General features: G+C 49.6%; 1 non-coding gene across 1 annotated transcript; it reads left to right on the forward strand.

The window, feature by feature from the left end:
- The first annotated feature begins 9,049 nt into the window (after positions 1 to 9,049).
- LOC135390224 (U4 spliceosomal RNA) lies at positions 9,050 to 9,194 on the forward strand. Its single transcript, XR_010421787.1, has one exon. It is a non-coding gene; the product is annotated as a U4 spliceosomal RNA (small nuclear RNA).
- The last annotated feature ends 590 nt before the right edge of the window (positions 9,195 to 9,784 follow it).

Here is a 9,784-nt window from a genome sequence, read left to right on the forward strand (position 1 = left end):
CAGTCAAACTCCTTTACAACGAAACTCAGGGTACAGCAAAAAAAATTTGCAGTAAATGTATTTTCGTTAAAAAGGATGTCCATTATTGGACCTATAGGGCTCCAGCGGGCCCGCAAAAAAATTTGCTGTAGTGGTATTTTCGTTAAAAAGGTGTTCGCTATAAAGGAGTTTGACTACAGATAAAGCTAGATAAAGGCAGGTACGTCAGAAACGTTATTCGTTATACCTTGACTCTGCAGATACGCAAGTTAATTGGATAGACGCACCCCCTCACCGTTACAAACGTCTTACACCCCAATACACTTCCCAGACAACCACGACAAAATTTATATGTCCAAACAATATTCGGAGATTGCCGAAACGGGCATTCCATGTGAGGGCCGCAAAGATATGTCCAAAGAATGTTCGACGATTGCTGAAGAGGGCATTTCGGGTAGCATCCACAAAGATTTGTCCAAAACATGCACCGAGAACACCGCGGTCGGGCCTTTCACTCCTCTGGGGGAGGAAATGTTGAGGGGCAAGTGGGGTTCGCGCTGGCAGTAGTCAAATGACACTTTTCGAGCCGGAAGACGAATGGCGAAGTTGCCCGTTTGGCGATGAAACGCAAAGCTCAGTCAAGACGCAGGTCACCTGTTTCGTGTCCTTAGGGAAGGGACGTTTATTGAACTGTATAACTGGTTGATTACATTGCTGCGTACAGAGAGAGAGGTACACCTATCACTTATATACTGGGTCTCCCACAAAACGTGTCATTGAATTATAATAAAAAGCTACGCCGCCTAGAATCATGCGGTCAGCGGCATTTTTTCTTACTAGGTTTTTGCCAACTCCTGATGTGAATGTCATGTAAGTTTGATTATGCAAATATTTGCGAACTGTGCTCGGAAATTTGCCAAGTAAAGGTCACTTTTTTACCCCACCAATATGAAGAGCGTGCCGAATTCACTCAAGTTCACGATAATTGACAGTGATATACGCGAGCTACCCCATCGGAAAAAATAGCTGAACATCATGCTTTTCGTAGCACCGAACCAGAACGCGCGACGACTTTTTGCGCGCAACCGATCTCAGTCCGACGAAAGAAGGTTCCAAACCAGCCCACACAGTGATCCTAAGCAGCACAATGTACTGAAAGTCGAGTGCAATAGGGGTGGACGGGTAGGTGGAAGGCCTTGAACAGACTCGTGAAACTAAAGAACATTGAACATTTGATGAAAAAATGACCTTTACTTGGCAAATTTAAATATAATAATTAAACGTACATAATTGGACAATTAAACTTACGTTACGCGACCTTCACATCAGGAGGTGGCAAAAACCTAGTAAGAACAAATGCCGTTGACCGCATGATTCTAGGCCGTGTAGTTTTTTTTATTATAATTCAATGACACGTTTTCTGGGACACCCTGTACAGGTATACTTGTGGAACGTACAGAGGGCGCCTGAGCAGGAGTGTTATATGATGCGCCCGTGAGGAGTGATGCCATCTGGCTTGTACATAGTGAGTGACTTTTTCGGGTTAAATGCCTTTCTCAGATTCGGGGGGTAAAAATCGGGCGCTATTTTTAAATCTATAATTCGGGGAGAAATCGGGCGAGAATTGTGCCTTCGGATGTTATCGGGTGTTTTTGTTTCTCCTCTTGTCTATTAAGTCCTTTCCTAATCTCTCTCTCACTTTTTTTTTTTTTTTTTTGCGGGATCGTTACCTTCCAGTGATAATCCCCGAAGGCATAGACAGTGTTGACACACATGGGTGTATTGCTGGGAACGTAAGTGACCCATTCTTACATGTGTTACACGTGGCGACCTTTGTTCGTCTTCAGTGGAAACGCCACTTGAGGATTTTATAGTGACTGGACTTCGGGGAGAAATCGGGTTTAACCCGAATTGGTCGGAGGTCAATTCGGAGCGGAATAACCGGGCGGAATCGGGTTTAACCCGAAAAAGTCACTCCCTACTTATACATCCCTAAACATTGCCCTTCTTTGAACAGCAGGGTGACGCAACGGATGCTGTTACCATGTGCCTACTATAGTTTCAAGAAGCTCACTTCGCATGAATTTTTGAAGTAATTATCGTTTCCTTGTTCCCTCTTCTGGAGGAATAAAACAGCCGCCCAAATTTTTCGGGTTTCCTCGGAAGTTTGCTTGGTTCACTTATCTAGAAATTCGTTATCCTGACGCCGAAAGGGGACGACTTCTGAGGTGTCCGGATAATCGAGACATCACTGTATACCGTTTCTGTCCACCCGCTATTTTTGCATTATTGATATTTCATTCACTCCCCGGATTTTTCTATGCTTCGAACATCCTCCCAATGCCAATACTGAACATCGCAACATATGTAGAGCAGTTTTGTCTGGGGACGCCCAGGGTGCGTCATGATCGGAGTCTCACCAAGTGGCATGCAGGTGTTCCCGCTAAACACAAATATATAGAACACACACTGAGCGCGCAGGGGCAAAGTTCGACGAATAGCGTTGAGTTTTGCTGTAGGCTGCTCACTCTGACGTGCCGTTTGAGCTGAGACGTCTGTTGGGAAACTGGTCGGTAGCTGATACACCTTTGTTTTCATTTGGCTAGTGTTTCTCGTAACAAATATATCTTTTCATTTCATATTTGATAGCTCGGAATGCACGTCTGAATTTGGACCACATCGCTTTCGAACATCCCTACTTTAAGTATTTCTGCGTCCAAACAATAGACACGTGGAAGGAGTTACGCGCATTTCTTTCCAGATGACTATTTTTGTATTTTTTTCTGCCCCCCCCCCCCCCGTATTTTCCCAGAATAAAAGTATGGGAGTGGCCAGTCGTTGCCCGCTGGGGACCAAAACAACTCCATGGTTTTCTTTTTCGACCTCGTTATGGATAATATTCTTTTCGGGCTGCTATAGTTCTGAGAGCCATGCATTGCCCATCGTTTCCACTCCGTTTGGCTGCCGACACCAACTCCCCCCCCCCCCCCGCTCCCATTTTTTTCTTGTGTCTTCTAGTAAATATACAGGGTGTTTTTATTTTTATACATATTTTTCATAAAAAACTATAAGGGTTATAGACGTCCTGTTTTCACTTCTATTATATTTGGGCCGGCGGACGTTCTTGGTCATCTGTTGCTCAACCGTCGTATGACTAATTACCTAAAAATCGTCAATTATTTTTTAATTATTGTTGTTATTGTCTTTTTAATTATTAATTACGTTCTGTCCCAATGAGAACCTCAGTTCCTTTCGGTCACCTGATATCGTAGCCGTTTTCAGAACAAAAATCCATTCGGTAGATCGTCCGCAAAAAAATCGTGACGGAACACCATTTTTTTAATTTATTTTGTTCATTGCGCATCTTCGGAGACCCATCTTTCATTCACCCACAACCACATGTGTCCAGCTGTGGTACTAAAAACAACAGGCCGACCCTAACCGTTTCTAAGACTGTTGTTATCCCCTTCACGAGAAAGCGAAAGAAAGTAGACGTGAAGCATCAGTCAGAGATTTGGAAATTAGTTTTTTAGTTATATGTAAGTTTTCACCCACACGTCACTGATATATGTAACAGTGCTATGCGTAAACTTGGGGAGGGATTACACGAATCACCAAGAATTACCGTGGGACTACGTGCTTGTACTGCTTAGTTGTTTATAATGTAATCCCGTTCCTAGTCCTCCCTTTCTTCTTCTTTTTTTTCAATAAACATACCCCCCCCCCCCCCGGTTCCTAGAATTTGCATCAGTCGTCCACTAATTACCCACAATCCTCTGAGATCGAAAACGTCCGACGGCGTTTCACCTTCGTTTTTCATACTCGATATCCCCACGCGGACAGGAGGCTGGTCGTTCCCATGCAGCGCAATGTAGCGTGCCGGTAGAAGAAGAGTTTCCGATAGCACATTATTTATTTTCAGACATTTTTATTGATTTGATGCGCTAACATGCGTAACGGAACCGTGTAAACATACTTAGGAAAATAAACGTGTATAATGGTAAGGATATTAAAGACCTTAACTATTGTTTACTTTGTAGCACCGTTGCGAATGCGAACGATGCCTGACGTGGGTTCCTTCGTGCGATTTCGTGTAGTTAGCTTTGCGCAGCGGCGGTGTCGTAGCCAGTGAAGTGTAAACTGGCGAATCGTACGACGTTGATCGTACGACAGGCTGCTTGGGTAAGCTTTGATTTCCTTTTGTGTGTTCGCTTTGTATATATTTCGCTCTTTCTTATTCCTTTAGTTATTATGGGTTAGATTAGTTAGTGTGCTTGAGATGGCCAGTAGGCCGTTAGATTTTCGCGTCACGTTACCAACAGCGGTGTCACGCGTCGAGTTTCTTCTTGCCCTGGTGAAGAATGCTCCTCGAGGGTGCATTCGATCCTTTCAGCACCAGGATGAGACTGATTTTGAATTGAGGGCTATATCTCTTGACGGTGCTGCCGTCTTGAAGGGTCTGGGTTCAGTTGATGTAGGGGGTACTAACGTCCCGTTGGTTTCTCTTGAGTCGAACCTGACCGTTGTGACGGTGTCCAAAGCCCCTGTGGGCATAGACGATGCGCACATAATCTCTTTGCTGAACCAATTTGGTGTAGTGAAGGACATTGTGCGGGAGAAGTACGAGCACCCTGATTTGAGCTCCATCGAGACCGGCAATCGCCGTGTGGTGATGGAGATGAAGTCTCCGGTGCCCAACTTCCTGCGTCTTAGGGGTAGAAGGGTTATAATTCGCTATCCCGGAATGCGGCGAGTCTGCTTCAGGTGTGGGCAGTCTGGTCACTTCAAAAGAGCTTGCCCGGCACCTGCGTGTGCTAGGTGTGGTGAGGTGGGTCACAGCTCATGCGAACGACCCTGCCGTCGTTGTGGGGGAGATCATCCGTCTGCTTCATGCTCGGTAAGGACATGGGCGAGCCGTGTGGGGGCCATGCCTAATGGCTCAGAGACCGGCGGCGCAGTGTCCGAGCGCCAAGGCGTGGTAGAGGGGGAGGGGGAGAAGGGTAGAGGAATGGGGCCCGCGGTGTCTGCTTCGATGGAGCCGAGCGCTACTTGTTCGCGTTCTGCCGTTGTTGCCCCTGTCGAGGTTTCTGGGCCAGTAGCAGCAGGGTGCGCGTCCCAGGTGCGTGTTGTGCCTGCTCTGTCGGGCAAAGGGATCGTCGTTCAGGGAGAGGCCCGGTCAGGGCGCGTGGGAGGTTCAGAGACTCCGTGGTTTCCTAGTGATTCGTCGCTGGAGAGCATGGAAAGCGCAGTTAGTGCGGACAATGCAGCGGTAGAGTCCCGCCACGGTGTCAAGAGGAGGGTGTCCGATTCTGTGGTTGCCCTCGGTTCTGATGCGAAGAGTGGTGTAACGGGCTCAGGGGCTTTACGCTCGCCCAGTGGCTTGCAACCAGGAAGTGTTGACAATGATGGTCGGGGCGTGAAAATGTCTCGCACCGCAGTCAAGCGCAGGGCGTCTCTCCCTGTGGCATCTGGGGCACTGTTGCCAGTTGCTTCTTTAATGCTACAATGAGTTATTTCTTCTTTTGCCTTTGGTTTTTGATGGCCTGCCCTCTGGCAACGCTCAATTGCAGGGGCTTTCGCAGCGGCCGAAAGCAGTTTTCCGTTATTCAGTGGGCACGTAGTTTAGGTGTTGATGTCCTCTTGCTTCAGGAGACCCGCGTGTTATCGGCATGGACTATTAGGCACTTAGTAACAGACTATGGGGTGCGCCCTTTCTTCAGCCACGGATCTCCGCATCAGTCTGGTGTTGCAATTTTATTATTTCCTTCATTTCGAGGCGACGTACGCTGGTATGATCGTGATAATGATGGGCGTGTCATTTCTGTTGAATTACAACTCGGCGGGTCATCCCTTCGAGTTGTTAATTTGTATGCCCCAGCTCGGCGGGCTGAACGGGCCGAGTTCTTTCGAAGTCTCGACTGCTTCTTTCTTGGCAATTCCAATCTAATTGTTGCGGGAGACTTCAACTGCTGCATTGACGGTCATGGTAGTGGTCGTCGCCCTATAAACGCGGAGTTGTCTCAGTTGGTCCGGGATTTAAGTCTTGTGGACGCTTTCACGCACTTGCAGCCGGGGCAGTACCAGTATACCTGGTCCAACTCTCGTGGTGCACATAGTCGTATTGACCGTTTCTACGTGTCTCCCGCACTTGTGTCGCGCATGAGTGTGTGTGCTGTTGTTCCGTCTGGGGATCTGTCGGATCATCAGGGGGTTTCTCTCGTCCTTCATGGCTTCTGCAATTATCGCGCAGGATCAGGATGTTGGAGGCTGCCTGTCACGCTATTGGAAGACTCTGAAATTCGCAATGATGTGAAATCATGGCTTGAGGCTCGTTGTGCGTCCCCTCCTTTCACGCCAGGCTGGTGGGAGGAGACGAAGATCGGGGCCGCGAGGCTTTTTCGTCAGTGGCGGGCGAGACGTGCGCGTGAGGGTCGGCAGCTAATGCAGCATCTACGGCAGGTGCTATCTATACTGCGCCATCCGGGGTCTAGGAGCCCTGGAAATGACGAGGCCATACAGGAAGTCCTGCGAAGGATTTCTGCCTTGCAAATGCAGGCCTGGGATCGCTTTGCCTCGCTCCAGTCAGTTGAGCGTTGGTCACGGGAATCATGCTGTTCCCGCCTCCTCCTTGGCCGTTACTATCGCCGCCCTCAGAGTGTCATTGGGGAGCTGTCGGCGTCTGACGGGTCTGTCTGTGGGCAGCCCGATGGCATTAGGTCGCTCTTTCGAGAACATTTTGCGACCCTATACGACGCTGCGACCCTGCCCACTGAGGAGGCCCGCTCTTTCTTGCCTTGTGCAAAGCACTTTGCTCTCAGTGCCGACCCTTTTACGCGAGCTGAATACTCGGCTGCAGTCAAGGCCCTGCACACTGGGAAGTCTCCCGGCTCTGATGGACTTCCTGCCGAATTTTATAAATGCTTCTGGTCGACTTTGTCCCGTCCTTTGACAATCCTTTTCAATAGCTGCTTGGCGGGCGGTCTCTTGTGTCCTTCCATGCGCGACAGCGTTATTATCTTGCTCTGCAAAGACGAGTCTCGCAGGCTCGATCGGAACGCTTATAGGCCCGTGTCTCTATTGAATACGGACTATAAGATTATTTCTAACGCGCTATTGCAACGAATTTCTCCTGTTTTGGGCCTTGTTATTCCTCCTTGGCAGGCCTGCGCTGTCCCCGGACGGTCCCTCCAGCTCCACGCTTCTGCGTTGCGTGATGCCCTTTATTGGGCTCATAGTCGCATCCAACCTGCAGTTTTGGCCTCTTTTGACCAAGAGAAGGCTTTCGACAGGGTGCACCACGGGTACATGTACCAGGTCCTGCACGCTTTTGGTTTCCCTGTTACGGTTATTGACTGGGTCAGAACTCTGTACGCCGGAGCTTCAGCTACGATTGGGCTAAATGGGGCTCTGTCTGACCGTTTTCCAATAAAGTCCGGTGTGCGGCAAGGTTGCCCTTTGTCTCCTGCTCTCTACGCCATGGTCTTTAGTCCACTTTTGGAGTCTCTTGCAACTTTCCTCCCTTCACGTATGCTCAAACTACCTGGCTCTACAGCTCTTCCGCTTTTTGCGTACGCGGATGATCTATCTCTAATACTTAGAGATGAAGCTTCTGTTGCCGCTGTCCTAGGTGTTCTAGATGCCTATGGCAACGTATCAAATGCGCGCATTAATCGGGCGAAGAGTGTTTTGCTCTTCCTTAATGCTACCCCTTCGTGCCCTGCGCCCTTTGGCATTCCTGTTAAAGACGATGTTCGCATACTAGGATATAACTTTAATAGTTGCGGACTGTCGCCGTCCTCATGGCTGAGGGTGCACCAGCGCAGTGTCCCCGTTCTTGCTGATCTCAGAGGTTTGGTGCTCCCTATCACGTGTCGAGCCCGTCTTGCCGCCTCATGGTTTTTCAGTAAGTACTGGTACCATGGCAGTGTCGTTATTCCCCCTCGTCAGATCTTGGTAGCTGCTACTCGCACAGCTTTTCGTTTCATCTGGGGTGGCAGCGTGGAATGGGTGTCACGCGCCCGCATGTGCCTGCAGCGGGAGTTAGGTGGCCTATGGGTTCCACATATGAAGACCAAGTGTCTCGCCCTTGGTCTTAAAGGTATTTTTGATGCGCTCATGGAGCCGTGCCACCCTGCCCATGATCTGTTACAGTTCCTCCTGGGTCCTGATGTCAGGTTTTTTTCGGCTTTTTCGCTGAGTAGGCCTCGGTCTGAGTTTGTTGCACCTCACCTCAGGGAGTATGCCTCCTCCATGCGGCGCCTGCGCGAGTCCTACCCAGGTGAACGCATTTCTACCTGGACTGTGAAGCGACTGTACAAATCTCTCTTGGAGCTTCTTGCCATGCCTCCGCCGGCTGTGGGCCTTGGTGTGCCCCGGCAGGTTGCTTGGCGTCTTGTCACCGCGGGCTGGTTCGACGCACGTCGGGCTAGCCTGCAATGGCGCTTGGCACACGGCGTTTTACCGCTTCGGGACCGTCTGGCTCGGTACGGAGTCACCACTCCTTTCTGTCCATTCTGTGCTTGTCACGAAACTGCGGAACACGCGTTTCATCAGTGCCTTGTGCCCGATACTCTATGGCACAAAGTTGAAGTCCTGTTCGGTGTGTCACACATTCGGTGGGCTGTCATTCAAACGCTCTTTCAGCCTCCCGTCCCGCATCGCGATAGGAAACAGTTCCTCCTTCTGGCAGTTGAGATTAACTACCAGGTGTGGATTTCTCGCTGCATTGCAGCACAGGGTGGCCGCATCCGTAGTGTAGCAGAAGTGCTAAATCTTGTTCGAGCAGGGGTTCGTCGCGCTCTTCGTAGAGAGAGAGCTGTGCTGGGAGCTGTGCACTTTGCAAGACGGTGGCAGACATCTTCGGTCCTCTTTGAAGATGATAGAGGTACGTATGTGCTTCACTTTTAGGTGGCCAAGTACAGTGTGCCGTTGTCACGTTCGCAGCTTTCCGCGAGTCTTCGTTCGTTGCATGGTGACGTCCAGCACACATATTAATCTAGAGATCATATTGCTCTAGAGTTGGCATCTACGTAGCCTTAGTTTAGTCCGTGTGAAACGTTAGAGGGAGCCAGTCTGTGTGGCTGGTCTTCCGCTCCGATGCCAATACATAGTAAACTGAGGCGCGACTATTGCTAGTTGAAAACTTTTCCCAATACCTCGCCGTGACGACGTGAAATACCGTCGGCTATGGCAATTTTTGGCAGCCTCCACGGAGGCCACTGTGTAATCAAAAATGAGAACCATTGGGTGGGTGCGCGAAGTAGGCGTCCTTGGTCTGAGTGATGAGTGTTTCAAACTCGCCTCCCTTAACGCGACAAAAGCGCACGCAACCGGGAGTGTGGGACTCAGGGCCGCTTTTCGCGCTCCCGTTTTATGTGGGAGCAGGCGACAAGCGCGCTGGTGTTTGAGGGTATCAGTGACGTACTTCCTATTGAGCGCCCGCAAGATGACCTTCGAAGTGCGAGCTCGGAAGCAAGATACCGATTTCAATAAACTGTAGTATTTAATAACTGTAGCTTTACGAGAGAACAACTTCTACACGGATATCGGCGGTTGTTCGCGGGAAATGCAGTGCTTTAGTGCCGACATCTCCAGGCCGTGCAGCCATCTTCACAGTAAACAGCTGGGCGATTCCACGCGAAATCATCCAGCGGACCTGCTCGGCCCTCACAAAACTATCGCGAATTTTTACGAAAATTTTTTTAGCAGTCCCTAATAGTGCAAAACGACACACCACGAAACATTTCTTCCCAAATATCAATGTGGCGGGTGCTACACACGAGCAAAGTTCGCAGCACTGGCGGAA

This window comes from Ornithodoros turicata, chromosome 3, assembly GCF_037126465.1.
Source record: "Ornithodoros turicata isolate Travis chromosome 3, ASM3712646v1, whole genome shotgun sequence".
Classification (NCBI taxonomy): domain Eukaryota; kingdom Metazoa; phylum Arthropoda; class Arachnida; order Ixodida; family Argasidae; genus Ornithodoros; species Ornithodoros turicata.